This window comes from Callithrix jacchus, chromosome 8 (genome assembly GCF_049354715.1).
Source record: "Callithrix jacchus isolate 240 chromosome 8, calJac240_pri, whole genome shotgun sequence".
NCBI classification, from domain to species: domain Eukaryota; kingdom Metazoa; phylum Chordata; class Mammalia; order Primates; family Cebidae; genus Callithrix; species Callithrix jacchus.
Genome location: NC_133509.1, coordinates 86,021,972 through 86,039,850, shown reverse-complemented (window position 1 = coordinate 86,039,850; position 17,879 = coordinate 86,021,972).

Genomic DNA, 17,879 nt, shown 5'->3' with positions numbered 1-17,879 from the left:
TTCTCAAGTCACATTCTGTTCTCCCTGGAAGCAACCTGGCTTCCACAGTCAAACCACTGAGGGTTTCTGCAAAGATTACCGATGATGAGACATTGTCTTCACTCCTCAAGGTGCTGGACATCTTCCTTGCCTTTGACCCTAATGACTGTGCATGTCTTGAGACACTCTACTCATATGCCTTCTAAGACCCTGCCTTCAGCCTCACCTTCTTACACTCTGACTGTTCTGTCTCAGCCTCTTCCAGTGGCCCTTCTTTTCAGATATGCTCCTTAAACATGGAAGTTTCCAATATTTCATTCTCCAGCTTTTTATTCTAGATTTACTTCCCTTTTTATGCTATACCTTGGGTGATTTAACCCACTTCTGTTTATGCTGATGGTTCCCAAATATACTCTCTCCAAGTCAAAGTCCTCCTGTTCTTGAGCTATAGACTCATTCCAAGTGCCTGCTTGATATCCTAACTTAGATACCCGCTGGCACCTCAAAGTCAATATGCTCCAAATCAAACTTTTTATCTCCCCAACATCCCAAACTTACAGCTTCTTCTACTATGCCTCATGATAGTTGGAAAACCATCACAAGAGTGACCAACCACCTTATTTTCCCAGGACAGAAGGGCTTCTGAGGATGTGGCACTTTCAGTCTTGAAACTGTCACAATTCAGGCATATAGAGATGGTCTCCCTAACCACCACCCACCCATCATTGGGTCTAGAACCTTAGAGTCACCTTTGACTCAGCCCCCTTCATCTTCATCTTCCATCTGCCTGTCCTGCTAATTTAATTTCCTAAATAATTATTAAATTCCCACTTTTCTTTCCAACCCTAGCTCATGCCCTGACCATCTCTTGCCAGTTTTACTGCCTGAGCTTGCTGAGTATTCTCTTCACTGTCGGCTTTCTTCCCTTTTTGATGTATGCTGTATTCAATTGCAGAAAGGATAGTTTTAAACACCAGTCTTAGCCCATCTCTGTCCTGCTTAAAGCATTCCATGGGCTTCCCATTGCTTGAGATAAAGCCCAAACAAGTTGATATGTCAAAGTTCTCCATGGTTGTCTTAATCTGTTTTGCATTACTATAAAGGAATACCTGAGGCTGGGTAGTTTATAAAGAAAAGAGACTTACTTAACTCACAGTTCTGCAGGTTGCACAGGAAGCATGGCACAAACATCTGCTTCTAGTAAACACCTCAGGAAGATTCCAGTCATAGGAAAAGGGAAGCTGGCATCACATGGAGAGAAAGTGGGGGAGATGCCAAGTTCTTTTAAACAAGTAGGACTAGCAAGAACTAAATAGAGTGAGAAACTAGGTGTGATGGCTCATGCCTGCAACCCCAGCACTTTGGGAGGCTGAGGCAGGCAGATCACTTGAGGTGAGGAATTTAAGACCGGCCTGGCCAACATGATGAAACCCCATCTCTACTAAAAAATATACAAAAAATTAGCTGGGCATGGTGGTACATGCCTGTAGTCTCAGCTACTCAGGAGGCTGAGGCAGGAGAATCAGCTGAACCCAGGAGGTGTAGGTTTCAGTGAACTGAGATCATACTACTGCACTCCAGTCTGGGTGACACAGCAAGACTTCATCATACATATATACATATACACATAGACTGAGAATTCAGTCATTACTGCTAGGATGGCACAAAGCCCTTCATAAGATACCTGTCCCCACAACCCATATACCTCCCACCAGGTCTCACCTCCAACATTGGGGATCAAATTTTAACATGATATTTGGAGGAACAAATACCAAACCATATCAGTGGTCCACCCATCCCTGGCCTCACATGTGTTACACATTGAGCTTTATGTAGGTATCTACACAGGCCAGACTGCATATCCTCAGCTCTTGCTGTGACCTTTTCCTGGCATATTCTATCTCTGCCTCATCTCCCTTTGTCAACTGGTTAACTCCTCAAGATTCATCTGAGGTTCAAGACTCAACTCCTCCTGTGTCATTACCTGCAAAAGGCCTTTCATGACAATCTCACTCTGCAGGTGGGTAGCTGTCACTCAGATCACTCTCCACAGTCCATTCAAATAATCTTCTTACAGGTCAGTCTTTTCCTCTGGGCTGCCAAGTTCATTAGGAGTACACACAGCATTCTCTTTGCCTCTGTGTCCATTGCATCTAGCACTATGCCTGGCATAAGATAGGCCTCAACAAACATTTGTGGAGCTTGTCTATCTGAGGTACAGGCTGATGGCCAGCAGGTCAAATCCAGCTCATAGTCATGGTTGGTTTGGCCTACATGATGGATTTGTATTTTTATATACCAACATTAAAAATCATGAGATCTCATACAAAAATCCCAAATTCTGGAATCTTAATATCTGGAAACATTAGGTTCCTATTTTGTGTAGTAGCTGACCTCATGAGAGAGCACCTGTTGCCATCTTAGCCCACATCTCACTCTGAGCCTGTATCTCTTCTGGATGCTGGTGGGGAGCTGCTGCAGAATCTTTTGGTTGAGCTTCATTTGGAGGAGCTTCTCGATATTTGCTCTTCCTTAAATAGTGAACTGATGGTTTGGAGACCAATTTGGTTGTCCTGGAATGTTTAGGGTGAACAAGAAACCCACACCGACCAAAAAATTCTGGTCTGGTGTTTTGTCTAGATTTCTATCTGATATCTAAATTTTTAAGCTGTAACTCCTACCCTCAGTTTTTGAAACTCAAAGAATATTATCTTAAATACTCCTTCATACATTTTCCCTGAAGAGCTCTAAGAGAAGATGGTAGTGATAGTATCATCTTGAAACTAGCACTTTCCTCACTGCTATCTCATTTTATTCTTACCTCTGTGGCAGTAAGTCATGAGAGATTCAATTTTATAAGCATATTGAATTTTCGCCACGGGTATGATTGTTTTCAGAGTAAACAGACAACAATCACATGCACACAGATATCTCAAGAGCTTTTTACATCTTAACTGTTAACAGCTTTATGAATTTTAATAGTTCAGAAAAAGTTTATTTTTTCACCACAGGCTCAGATGGAAATCGCTATCATCAGGAATAGCTGAAATCCCCAGCTGAGATAAAGGAGCAGATTTCTAGGCAGAGGAAATCAGAGTATGACCTACTGATGCTGCCATCTGTTTCCCTATGTGAACCCGAGAGCTGGGGGACTCCTGTGGGACACAGGGAACCATCCAGCTGTGGGTTTGTGTTTTATTGGATTTAAATCAGTCAAGGTTTCTGAATTCCAGGCTTCCAGAATCACTCGACAATGTTTAGCTCTATGAGATACTGCTACTATGTGCTTTTTGATTTTTTTTATTAATAATAAATTAAAATTAATTTAACTGAGATAATTTGGTGACACTCTTTGGGATCACTACAGATACCACCCAACATACTCAATCCAAGATTTCTGAAAAGGGACTTCAGGGCCTCCTTCTATTTCAGATGGCCTTCTCTGGAACAGTGGGCCACTCCTCCTTTGTGATTTTGCAACTGTTCTGCAGCAGAACTGACAGACAAGAGAAGGTGCGAGTAGCCTGACAATCCCATAAGCTGTGATGGGAAAAATCCACTGTGAGCCGAGATTCCTTCCTCATTGGGTGGAATCTCCAAATCACCACATGCTTTTTTGTTGCACCACCCTGAAGACTGATTTTCATGTTTCTCCCCAAGAACCTCCCACTGAAGAATGGCTAAATGCCAGACACTGTCTACCACAGGGAGAGCTTGGCCTTCCCACTATCCCTTTCCCTCTTGCCCAAAACACTCTGGAAACTCCCTCTGAAGTCATGCATATCTCTTCTGGACTGTGACCCTGCCTGTGCATGACTGTGGCCACCAGCAGCTGGGCACAGCAACTGAGGGGCAGACATCTGCTCTGCAATGACAGTGGAGATGAATCTTTATTTTAATGAGACATAAGAGATGGGCCTCATGAGTAAGAGCAGCCTCAAGTTTTTCTAAGGGCAGACTGCAGACATTGTTTGCCTACCCTTGTCCCATTTACCTGGTGCCTGGGATGAGACACCATGACTAGTCTGAGCAAGCTTTTTGAGGCTTACTAAACTCCTTTTCCTTGGCGGTAACCTTCCTTCATGTATTTCTAAGTAAGAGAGAATGTCAAGATCATACCCACATCAAGCTAGGGGAGGTAACCAATTCAAAGTCATTTCCTGCCCCAAGTTTTATTGAATAAGTGGGATGATATTTAGGAGTCTGATTTGAAGAAGAGAGAGCCTGGCTTGGCCATGGTTTTCGAACACACCCACTACATGCTTCTGCCTGGCCTAACCTACCCTTGAACTATAGACAGAGCAGTACAAGCCAACCAGGCCCATATGCCATTACTGTAAGCACTAAATGACCATGGCCCCTCTTTCCTTGCCAATGGGAAACTAACATATTTCAGCTTGTATTTCTACCTTGGATTACACAGGAAGATCAGCTTAACAATTGCTTCTCAGACATGCCAATAAATTCATTTCAGCAAACACTTATTTATCACTGGCTGTGTACTAGACATGAAACCAAGATGAAATAGATGCAGTCCCTCACCATAAGGAGCTTATGACTTTAATGTATGGAATTAGACACATGTACACCCAAAATTAGTGGACTGGAATCCGAATGCAAACAGATTATCTAGAACACAACCCAGAGATATAAAGCAATGAAAACATTTGCTATAATGGTTAAAGACATGTGGAGAACAAAGCAAGAATGTCTACTATCTATATAATTAGAAATCTAGAAGGAGATGATAGAGGGAATGATTAAGAAATAATACTCAAAGAGAGAATAACTGAGGATTTCTCAAACATTAGGAATTCCAAAAAATCCCAAATAGATTAAATAAAAGGAAATTTGCAAACAATCCATCATGGTAAAACTGTGAACATCAAAGACAAAGAGCAATCTTAAAACTATCGAAAGAGAAAAGGCACATTTCCTACAAAGGAAAAGCAATTATGAAAATACTAGTTCCTCCATGACAGCAGTAAGCCAGAAAAGACAGGGGAGTAGTATCTTCAAGATAGTACATAACCGCCAAGTTAGAATCACATGACCCCAAAGCAATCATAAAATAATTTTGGCCATGATAGGGATTTAAAGTTATAAGTAAGGCGCTCTGAGAACACTAAAGGAGGAGCAGTAATCATGCATGGATGGTGGTGTTGAGGGGTGGTGAGAGCTGGGGAGTGAGGAGATGGGACCTCAGCCAGTGATAGGATCCCTTTGTTTAAACGAGGAGAAGGCTCTACCTCCAATCCAACACAGTTCTGCTCAAGGTGCCCAGAGTTAGGCTGTAGGCATGATCCCAATTCTTCTGGACTCTTCAGCTTGGTGGCCTTACATAACGCACAGTCTGCACATCTGTATCTTCTGCCCTGGGAGAAGGTGCTTCAGAGAGTGCAGTCTGAGCAAAGGCATAACCTAGAGGTCCACATGGAAATACTATGGTATGTTCAAGCAATACAATGCTTCTAATAGCTGCATCCCATAAGTGCGAGTTCTTCCTGGTGTTCAGGCTCTGGACTGTATAGAAGAACATTCATTCCCATAAGTGGAACAGGCAGCACACAGGTAAGCTCAATGGGAGCTTCAAGGCTGATAAAGCCCTTCCAAAATACAATCAATGTGGTTTCCAAGGACATCAGGGACTAGTCGAACTCTAAGCCTGAGACGGTCAGGCACTGTTATACAAGTACTGCCACATCTCCAGCAAGGCCCCAGTGTAGCTGATGCTCCCCACATCCCTGCAGACCCTCTGCTCATTTACACTTCTCTACTCCATGCCATGGAAATACAAGGAGTTAGGAGCTATAAAGGATTTCTTGTGAGTCCTACACCTCAGCCTGCATTTTCCCACTCCTATGGCGACAGAGTATTATAAAGTACTGAAGTCCCCAAGGACCTTTGAGGTCATTCAGTACTTCCTCACAGCCAGTGTGGAATTTCCTGTACAACATCTGTGACCAAAGCCCATCCCTCTCCTGCCCAAGCTTTCCCAGGATGAAAGGCTCACAGCCTATGTCATCATGACGAATCTTCTCTTCAAGATGTCAACTCTCATTTCTTCCTATGTCTGTCTTCTCCAAGGAAAAGAGCTTCAGTCTTTCCCTTGGGGGACTACATCCTAACCATTTGAATATTTGGCAAAGTAGCTATACTTACCCCAATCACAGGTTTTATCTCACTACACCGTAAACCCCTTCACTGCTGCCTCACAAGAGTACCTTCAGGGTAAAGATAATTTCTTGTTATCATTGCCAACAAGTTCTGGAGTACTAGTGGCTACATAATGGACATTCAAGAAATTACTTCTGAAAGAACAGGCTCTCAAATCATCCAACTCATCTTTTTCTTTCTTTTCTTTTTTGAGACAAAGTCTCACTCTGTCGCCCAGGCTGGAGTGCAGTGGCACGATCTCGGCTCACTGCAATATCTGCCTCCCAGGTTAAAGCAATTCTTCTGCCTCAGCCTCCCAAGTAGCTAGGATTATAGGCATGAACCACCACACCCAGCTAATTTTTTTATTTTTAGTAGAGATGGAGTTTCTCCATGGTGGCCAGGATGGTCTCTCTCTCCTGACCTCATGATCTGCCCAGCTCAGCCTTCCAAAGTGCTGGGATTATAGGAGTAAGCCACCGCACCCGGCCCCAATTAAACTTTCTTTGGATGTGCTAGAAAGATGTGTTTTCTTTTCTGACCTAGAAAAATATGAAATCCAGAACTCAATCCAGGCAAACTCAACGTGTGTGCATGTGTGTGTGTTACACAAGAGAGAAGGACTACCCTCCTCTGCAGCCATAGTATTTTCCTTCTCTTCTCTCTCATATTCTTCTGGGCAGCAGCAGTCTCTTACGAATCTTCAAACTTATCTCTACTTTCTCATCATTCATAGGGTCAGTTTTCCCAAAGATAAGGAGAAGCCAGGACACAAGGAAAACGATTGCAGTCCCTCCTCTGGTTCCTTCTACCACTGCCCCAACTCAAAGCTCTGCTGCAATGTAGATTACATTTTTCCCAGAAAATGTAAACTTCTTAAGAAAACTGACTACCTTCCACAACTCGTAGTACAGTGCTAAGCATACAATTAATTTCTGCAAGACAGTGTAGAAGCTAAGAATGGGCTCTGCAGCCAGTCACCCTGAGCTTGAATCTGAACTCAGCTCTGTGACAGTGATAAGTACCAAACCTCTCGATGCTTCTGCTTCCTTATTCGTGAAATGGAGACAGTGATGTTACCTACCACATAGGGCTTCTGAGAGGATTGAGAAAATGCATGCGAAATACCTGGTATGTAACATGCTATGTAGTACCTGCAAAAGCATTAGCCGTCATAATAATTTAGTAAACATTTATTGAGCTAATTGTGGGTAAATGCAGAATTACAATATGAGACAATCTTGGGCTAGGTATGTACTTTTTCATATTCATTGAAAGCATTTACAGAGCCTTCTCTGTGCAAACTGCTGAGGGCACAAAGATGAAGAGCACTTGAGGAGATGGTGTCACTTGGGAAGGTATTCTTTTCTCACTTTTTCCCTATTACATTTGATACCAGAAGGTGTCTCTGATGAGGCGTTAGCAGGTATCAAATCTTTAAGCCTGTCCCCTAATCCTTTTGGACCTCAGTTTCCTCAACTGCAAAGCTGGTGGTTTGGCTACTTGATCATCTTGTTTTAACACTGTATAACTTTGTGATCATGGAGATTTGATTTTCTGTAAAAAATTGCATTTCTGTTTCAGGGGTTTTCCTTCCACTCTTCTTTTCATGGACTAGGAAACATGGGAACTTAATTTTGAGGCCACAAAAGAGGAAAAACCCAGATTCCTCAACACAGACTGGCTTTGATGACATCAGAAAAGAGGGAGGAGTGTTCTCTTCAGACCTGGGAAGCTGACAGGGTGACTCTCCTAGAGGCTGGTGTGCTTGCGGTCTCTGAAGTGGGGTCCAGTCATAGCTCCCACAGACCAGAACAGAATAAGATGTTTTCATGGCAGGACCTGCAGAAGAAACCAACCATCTCTTGCTGCTTCAGATAATAGACCAGTTTCTTTGGCAGGGAGAAAATCTATGCCAAAATTCACTGAGGTTTTGCTTGTCAACTGGATGGCAGCAGACCCCCTATTTCTTCCTGGGTCCATTGAACAAATAAAAAAAAAAACAGTTGATCAAAGTTGAGCCATGTCAAGCTCCTAGGACTTTCAATGATCATTAAATTGTTATATCATTGAATAAGTTTTTAAGTACAGTGCATTGAGTAGGAGGTTGGGGAAGCACTTAAAAGTAACAGCTCTGAGAAGCTGCTTCGTGTCAGGCTAGATGGGAATGGACAAGGATGTGGGTTCTCTAGACACCAACATGGATAACCAGGAGCTCTCAAGCACACAGATGCCTCTGCCCTCTATCAGGTGCACAGGGTTCCTTGCTAAAGCAATTTAGAAGAACAATTTAGACATCTGAAGAATAAAACTCTAAGGATATAGGGCTCCATGACTCCTTGCCAGAGCTAAGAAGGAGCTGGCTCTTGACCTCACCTGCCATCACCATTCAAGGCAGACAGAGCCTTCAATGTACTTAACAGTGATGAGTCAGGAGTCCAAATTCCCTTGCTCTCTCTCATTTTTCATCAGCATCACATGTGCGGACTGGAATTTTACTAAATGACCAACCTTACATATTGCTAACAATTGATTCATTACGGATTGTCCAGGGAAAACAAGAGAGGAAAAACTGAACTGCAGCGTAACCCCCATTTCATATGGTGGCAACCCCGTACAAACAACTCCTGGTGCAACCACGTGCCAGCGCCCATCTTCACCTCCCAGCCCCAGGGAGTCCTCAAGAGACAAAGCTCAGGAACTAATCTCAGCATCTGATGGCAACGGAATTACCATTACATCTCTTACCAGTGGGGCCAGCCCTCACCAGGAAAAACTTACTCTGTTAGATAAAAACTCACAGCCTGGCACCATGGCTCATGCCTGTAATCCCAGCATTTTGGGAGGCTGGGGAAGGTGGATCACCTGAGGTTAGGAGTGTGAGACCAGCCTGACCAACATGGTGAAACCCCATCTCTACTAAAAATACAAAAATTAGCTGGGCATGGTGGTGGATGCTTGTAATCCCAACCATCTCCTGCCTACTCAGGAGGCTGAGGCAGGAGAATTGATTGAACGCAGGAGATGGAGGTTGCAGTGAGCCGAGATTGTCCCATTGTGCACTCCAGCCTGGGCGATAAGAGTAAAAGCTTCGTCTAAAAAAAAAAAACCTCACAACTTGAAGGGGACAATTCATTCCCCCTACCTTCACCCCAAATATACACACAATGTTTTCTGAAAAGAAATCAAGAGCAAAAGCTCCATCTCAAAAACACAGAAAAAACAACAACCACAAAAAACAAACCTCACCTCACAACTTGAAGAGGATAATTTATTCTCTCTACTTTCACCCCAAATATACTGTAATGTTTTCTGAAAAGGAATCATCTTTGTTACTTCTCTGTTGGTGGAGCTAAGCCTTGTTCTGGCATTCCTGGCAAATGCTCAGGAAACAATGTTCTGGTTGTTCTTTAAAGGAGAGCCTGCTTCAGAAGGACTTAGGGAGAGAAATCTTTTGAATGGTTTCTCTTGGAAGATGGGGATGGAGGCTGCAGCGAGGCAGGCTTTCAGACAGAAGATTGTGGCACACAGCCTGCATGGGAAAGACCACCTCCTCGTCCTGTGCGTCGTTTGCACCTTCAGCCTGGTCAGGCCAGAAAGACTGCATATCCAGTGTAAGCTGGTGGAAATGCAGCCTTTGTTTCATAACGCATGAGGCTTTTTTTGTTCATTCATATTTGGAGGCAAGAGCGTGTGCAATTTTGGCAGCCATAACCTTGCCATATGCTGAGAGAGAGAGCGAGGGTTGCATTACATGCTGCCTAATCTTTTGGTGTATCACAGCTGAGTCATATCCATTTTGACACTCGGAGAATATAAATAGAAAGATTTGGGGAGCAGAAATAAGAAATCTATACCTCTTGGACTTTTTCAAGTTCTTCTGGCTAGTATGTGCTGTTTTCCTTAACAAACTTGCCCGTGATGAAACAAAGAGAAAGAACAGCCTTTGCTCCAACTTTTGAATGTCTTAGATAGGTTAGATTGGGAAAGACTGTTTGAAAGATAGGGAACAAGCATGTTTTACTTATTATAACTATGTGTGTGTTCCAGGTCAGGGGTGGCAAGAAGGGGGAGAAGCCTATGGGTGATGCACATAAGACTGAAATCCTACAGGGCTTTTCCCATCCTGGTGCCTTCACAACTTCAAGTATGGGGAAGCCAGAATCATGCAGTGATTTCTGTACCAGGAATCCAAGCTCAGAAAGCATCCAGGCATAAGGCCAGGCACTGGTGATTTCTGCTATTTTGCACCCCATGGTTTCTTGAGAAAATGATGCATTACACTGTTGGCTTTCTTGCTATTCTTCTGAGGTGGAATGGAACATAAAGCTTCAACATGTTTTTTTTTTTTTTCTTTTTTTTGCGACGGAGTTTCGCTCTTGTTACCCAGGCTGGAGTGCAATGGTGCGATCTCAGCTCACCGCAACTTCCGCCTCCTGGGTTCAAGCAATTCTCTTGCCTCAGCCTCCCGACTAGCTGGGACTACAGGCGCACGCCACCATGCCCAGCTAATTTTTGTATTTTTAGTAGAGACGGGGTTTCACCTTGTTGACCAGGATGGTCTCAATCCCTTGACCTCGTGATCCACCCGCCTCGGCCTCCCAAAGTGCTGGGATTACAGGCGTGAGCCACCGTGCCCAGCCAGCTTTAACATGTTTTATACCAAAATGGTTATACTAAAGACACCTGGCACATAGTTACCCTAAAGGGGGCTGCCCAAGAGGAGAAGGAAGTGACCAGCAATGTCTCATTACCAGCCATAGACCTTGGAGAGCCAACATGTCAAATAATGTCAACAAACATTTCCTGAGTAGTCACTAGAATAGCATACTTTTAAAGCCATAGTTTCTGCCCTGAGGAGCTTATAATATTTGGAGAGGAGGATAAGAGATAAATATTTAATACGCAAAAGATAGTAAAACTAAAGGCAAGCAAAGCAGTGGCTTTCTAGAAGTTTGCCAGAGTAAAATCAGAGATAGTGAAACTCACAAGGCCATTTAGACTCGAGTAGCCTTCCCTCTGGAGGTCTAATTTAATTAGCATGATCACTGGGCAATTACTGAAATTATTTACCTAGGGATGCAATTTTAAACCCTTGATAGAGCTTTGAAAAAAGGATAGGAATACATGGGTGTATGTGACAGAGAGAGAGAAAGAGAGAATGAGAAAAGAGAAAGGAAAGTAGAAAAGAGAAAGAGAAAGGAGGAGGGAAGATTAGGAAAGAGAAGAAAGGACATAGAGAGTAGAGGAGGGGAGAAGGGACCCCTAACCTAGGTGGAATCCCACAACACTCAAAACCACAGAGCACTTTCTACTCTCAGAATTGTTAAAGTCACCTCATCCACAAACGCTTTTAAGATTTCTAAATATATGAGAAACATTTAATGTGCTTCACAGAGAAAGCTAAATAAAAACGGTCCTTACACTGCAACTGCTGGCATTCCCCTGGGCTGCCTGATGGTATGAAGTTGTGAGCACACACAGATGATAAGCCTGCCAGGCTTGTAGAGAACCTTGATTTTTCAGGTGCTTGGATAAAGAAGAGAGCACGTTTATGTATTCATCTCAGTAGACAGAGACATAAAAGATTAATTATGTCATTAAGTAGTATATAATCATTAAGCCTACTTAATGTCACTGCATATTTATAGTAATTTTCAAAGTCATTTTGCATCATTATATTATTCCTACACGAGACGTTTTCAATGTTTTTCTGAAATTCTACAGTTCTAAGAAGAGCTCTGTGTACCTTCTTGGAGCTTCATCCCAAATCAATTTAGGAAGAAGGGTGGTTAATGTCAAAACTAGTCTACATGCATGGGTTTACATTCTCTCTGTCCATCTGTCTCTCCCTCTCTCCTCACACACACAGATTTGAGACACAGGAGCTAACACCGGACCAAGGCTCCTAGTAAGGATCACAGAATAGAGGTATTTTGGTTCCATTTCCTTCCCAAAAGACAAATAAAAGTTTAAAATAATGAAAACTTTTTAAATGGACAATCCCACCTTCTTCAGTGAAAGTAAGGATACAGCCGCAACTCCCAACCTCAGTTTCTAAGGACTGGATGCTAAGCAGAGTGAAACTGGGACCCACCCGTAAGAATAGCCACAAGTCTGTATAGATTTCTGGCAGGATATGGAGTTCTCCAAAGGGGGTGGCCTAGCAATTGCTTGATGGAAGTGTCAGAGTCTGGAAATGTGGGCAGAGCCTGAAAGCCTCCTGTGTCTTGTTCCAGGTTGTGGAGCATCTGGCAAGGCTGCCTGAGACTTAGTGTACAAATGGGTCCACACGAGGCATAGCACAGCAGGCCCAGCCAGCTGGCTGCAGTAGAAGCATCAGAGGAGGCTGGGTTTGTAGCAGCGACTCCACACTGTTAAACATGGTACTCAACCAAAGATGATTTCGCATCCCGAGGAGGCATTTGGTAATATCTAAAGATATTTTTGGTTGCCACAAAAGGTATCAAGTGGGAAAAGATGTAAAGGCCAAAGATGTTCTAAACATCTAAGAGCTGCAGGACTTTCCCCTGGATTATACAGCCCCAAATCTTAATAGTGCCAGGGTTGAGAAGCCCTCTGATCTTGGACAAATTTCTTAACTTTTCTGAGCTTTAATGTCTTCATCTGAAGAATGGGAACAAATTTCTTAACTTTTCAGAGCCTTAATGTCCTCATCTGAAGACTGAGATTAATAAATAGCTCCTTAATTGAGTCATTATGCTGATTAATTTGGACACATGTATTATATGAAGCACTATTTTGCACAGTGCTCATCAAATTGTAAGTATTCAATCAGTTTTGGCAACTGTTGCTTCTCTCTTTCTCTCTTTCTCTCTCCCTCTCTCTCTTTAAGCAAGTTAAGTACATTTGCTTGGCTCTATGGCCTATAGCCCATCCTTGACACTATTTTGCCTTCATAAAGCATCTTTAGGAAAATTCTTAGTTCTCCAGCACTTTCTAAGAGTGGCCTACCTCACTGGTGATGATTCTTTGAGAAATGTGCTAAATGTGTGTAGTTGTAGCTAAATGTGCTAAATGTGGGAGACTGAGGCAGAGAATTGCTTGAACCAGGGAGGTAGAGGTCGTAGTGAGCCAAGATCATGCCACTATACGCCAGCCTGGGCAACAGAGTGAGACTCCATCTCAAAAAACAAAACAAAACAAAAATCCTAAGGTTAATTATATATTTATTTGTATTTTTAACAGTATACTCAACAGCTTAAGCTTTCCTTCATGACTCAAGATCATTACTACTAACATCAATTATCACACATGCTTTACCATAGTGAAGTCAGATTCAACTGATTGGTCCAGCACACTACTCTGTTTTTTGGAATAAGGATCATAACCCACATTCCAGCTTTAAGAACCAAACCAGAGTAAAACCCAGGCCAGGTAAACCCTTGGATAATTAATTGTTCTTGGGTATGTGTCTGGATCATTGAAAATCTGAATGTGTAAGCACTAACATTTCTATTTTAAGCATTTTAAAAAATATTCCTAAGGTTAGGCTGGGCACAGTGGCTCACACCTGTAATCCTAGCCCTTTGGGAGGCCAAGGCAGGCGGATCACGAGGTTAGGAGATCAAGACCATCTTGGCTAATGCGGTGAAACCCCGTCTCTACTAAAAATAAAAAAATTAGCTGGGCATGGTGGCGCACACCTGTAGTCCCAGCTACTTGGGAGACTGAGGCAGAGAATTGCTTGAACCAGGGAGGCAGAAGTTGTAGTGAGCCAAGATCATGCCACTGTACACCAGCCTGGGCAACAGAGTGAGACTCCATCTCAAAAAACAAAACAAAACAAAAATCCTAAGGTTAATTATATATTTATTCGTATTTTTAACAGTATACTCAACAGCTTAAGCTTTCCTTCATGACTCAAGATCATTACTACTAACATCAGTTATCACAAGTGCTTTACCATAGTGATGGCCTCAGGATCTTCAGAAGTTGGTTAACTCTTTATCTACATGCTAAATAGATCAAGGACACTGAGCTTTCTTATCTTTTGTATACACTAATTAACAAGGGTTTGTTTTCCTTCTTAATTCCTTATTTAACATTTCTAACCAGCTGTTCCTTCAAACATTAGCATAATGCCAAGGGTGGATGTGAAATTTTAGGGACCTGAAGCTCATATAATCCTTGATTGTTGTGGGGAGGGACTCTTTAAAAAAAAAATGACACAGGGCAGCATGGTGGCTCATGCCTGTAATCCCAGCACTTTGAGAGGCTGAGGTGGGTGGATCACAAGGTCAGAAGTTCAAGACCAGCCTGACCAATATGGTGAAATCCCATCTCTACTAAAAATACAAAAATTAGCCGGGCATGGTAGCACATGCCTGTAGTCCCAGCTACTCAACACGCTGAGCCAGGAGAATTGCTTGAACCTGGGAGGCAGAGGCTGCAGTGAACCAAGATTGTGCACTGCACTCCAGCCTTGGTGACAGAGTGAGACTGTCTAAAAAGAAAAAAAAAAGGATACAAAAATACAAAATTAGATACCAAACTGGACAGTGGGCATATTCCTAGATTCCTAGAAGACATTCCTACTCTGGTTAAGCTAGCAATAATTTAATAATATACACAGAAGTAAATGTAAAATATACATATATATCCCAACAAACTCTAATTGACTTCTACTTAGCTAGAGCTCAAAAAATGCCTACGGCCTCTTCAATGCCATCTCACGAGGTGATGTGTGCTGGAGGGCAAGTCAGAGTAGCAGCAGACAGTCTGAACCAACTGTGGTTAAGATATCTTATCTTTGCAAATTTTACAAAACCATATGACCTGGTAAACACATTATTGGGTCGCTTACTGTGGACCTGGTTTCATAGTGGTCTGATGCAGTATGACTCTCTTCTGAACTAAAAACCCAAAGCCAACATTGACAAAGCTTTGTATGAATTAAGAAAGAAAAGGCTCTGAATAAAGACTGACATATCTCTTGGAATAAAGCAGAGCCTTGTGTGTATAAAATTTGAGACATATGCAAAAAATGTCTCTTTGGTTTATCTCTTATTTCTAGCTGTGCTTCATGAGGTGAGGAAAAATAAGCCAATTTCTTAGAGTCATTTTTCCCCCCAAAAAATGTTTACATTCCTTTATTGGAGCAAGATTCCTGATCGGTATACAGTGATGTATTTACTAAACAGAGACCTGCACAGAAATTACATACTATCCATCTAGATAGGTTGTTACACTTTTGCCTATTGATGGAATAGTTCCATTTATGAAGTTTTATACATCAAAAAGCTTTGAGTTTCACCAGATTGTCCATTAATTCACCTCTGAAAACGTGGCATTTAACTGTAATCCCAGCACCCCCACCCTGGGGTGGGGGGGGGTAGATCGCGATTTCAGGAGTTCAAGACCAGCCTGGCCAATATGGTGAAACCGTCTCTACCTAAAATACAAAAATTAGCTGGGTGTGGTGGCTTATGCCTGTACTCAGGAGAATGAGGCAGAAGAATCACTTGAACCTGGGAGACAGAGGTTGCAGTGAGCCGAGATTGCGCCACTGCACTCCAGGCTGGGAGACAGAGCTGTCTCAAAAAAAAAAAAAAAAAAATGCATTTAATTTCAGCTATTATATTTTAACAGCATTAAAAAGCTTATGCATTAGGGTGCTTCTCTGCACAATGGCACTGAGCAGACAGAGCTGAGTCTATTATCCCACCCAGATTCATATAGTCATATTTGAGAGCTTTATACCAGAGAGCTGGCAGTTACTTCTAATCAACACAGACTTCTTACTCTGAGATCCTATTTTCTTGGCCACATTTTACATAGCCAATGAAGACATGCCAGCAACTGTTCCATAAGTAACGTGGCATTAAAGCAGCAGGTCTATTTGATGGTGGTGGCAGGCACTATTATTTTATATCCGGTAAAAGGCAAATTCTAAAAGCTGCCACTTGGAGATTAAAAATCAAGGACACAACATACTCAGAACTGAGTATTGAGCATTCTGGTATCCCAAAAGATGTGAATACTTTCCGAAACCAATGGCGAATTGTACCCACGTTTCCCAGCTCTGGAGATACTAATTGATTCAAATCCCATTACTCAATCCACATAGCCCTGAGGTCCTCCTGCAAAGCGTGTATTAAAAGATACGAAGTTAGGGTGACAAAGTTTGACAGTGATGTTGTGCAAGTCAGACTTGGAAGGTCACAGTAAGCCTATCTATGCTGAGAGAAAAGCATCAAAGCCTTTGCGTACACATTTAGTTTTATTGTAACAAAGCAACTTGTACACTTTTAACCTTTAAAACTGAGCATCATTTTTCCTTTCCAGTGAAACAGAAAGAAAATTTAAAAATGAACAGGACAAAATTACAATAGAGAATGTCTCTTCCAAATAAGATTTTGCAGGTTCCGGTGATTCTCCCATGGAGTGGCAGGGTTCAAGTCATCATTAGGAGAGAATTTATTTTAAAAGTGTCATATTAAACTGTAAGGATTCTGTTAAATATTACAATTAAACATGCCAAGGAGAAGCCATGTTGTCAGAATGTCCACTTAATGTCAAACCCACCCTTTGCTGACCTTCTATAACCCCATTTTTTTTGTTTTTTAATTATATTTTAAGTTCTGGGGTACATGTATCGGTCGTGCAGGATTGTTACACAGGCATACACATGCCATGGTGGTTTGCTGCATCCACGACCCTGTCATCTACATTAGGTATTTTTCCTAATGTTATTCCTTCCCAATCCTCCCACCCTCTGCTATCCCTCCCCTACCACACCCACCTCCCAAAAGGCCCGAGTGTGTGATGCTCCCCTCCCTGTGTCCATGTGTTCTCATTGTTCAACACCCACTTATGAGGGAGAACATGTGGTGTTTGGTTTTCTGTTCTTGTGTCAGTTTTCTGAGAATGATGGTTTCCAGCTTCATCCATGTCCCTTTAAAGGACATGAACTCATCCTTTTTTGGCTACATAGTATTCCATGGTGTATATGTGCCACATTTTCTTTATCCAGTCTATCATTGATGAGCATTTGGATTGTGAATAGTGATGCAATGAACATAAGTATGCATGTGTCTTTATAATAGAATGATTTATAATCCTTTGGGTGTATACCCAGTAATGGAATTTCTGGGTCAAATTGTATTTATATTTCTTGATACTTGAGTAATCATCACACTATCTTCCACAATGGTTGAACTAATTTACACCCCCACCAACAGTGTAAAAGTGTTCCTATTTCTCCACATCCTCTCTAGCATCTGTTGTCTCTAGATTTTTTAATAATCGCCATTCTAACTGGCATGTGGTGGTATCTCAATGTGGTTTTGATTTGCATTTCTCTAATGACCAGTGATGATGAGCTTTTTTTCATATGTTTGTTGGCTGCATAAATGCTTCTTTTGAAATGTGTCTGTTCATATCCTTCACCCACTTTTTAATGGGTTTCTTTGTTTATTTCTTGTAAATTTGTTTAAGTTCTTTGTAGATTCTGGATATTAGCCCTTTGTCAGATGGGTAGGCTACACAAATGTTTTCCCATTCTGTTGGTTGCCAGTTCACTCTAATGATAGTTTCTTTTGCTGTGCAGAAGCTCTTAAGTTTAATTAGATCCCATTTGTCTATTTTGGCTTTTGTTGCCAATGCTTTTGGTGTTTTAGGCATGAAGTTCTTGCCCATGCCTATGTCCTGAATGGTGTTGCCTAGGTTTTCTTCTAGGGTTTTGATGGTGTTATGTCTTATGTTTAAATCTTTAATCCATC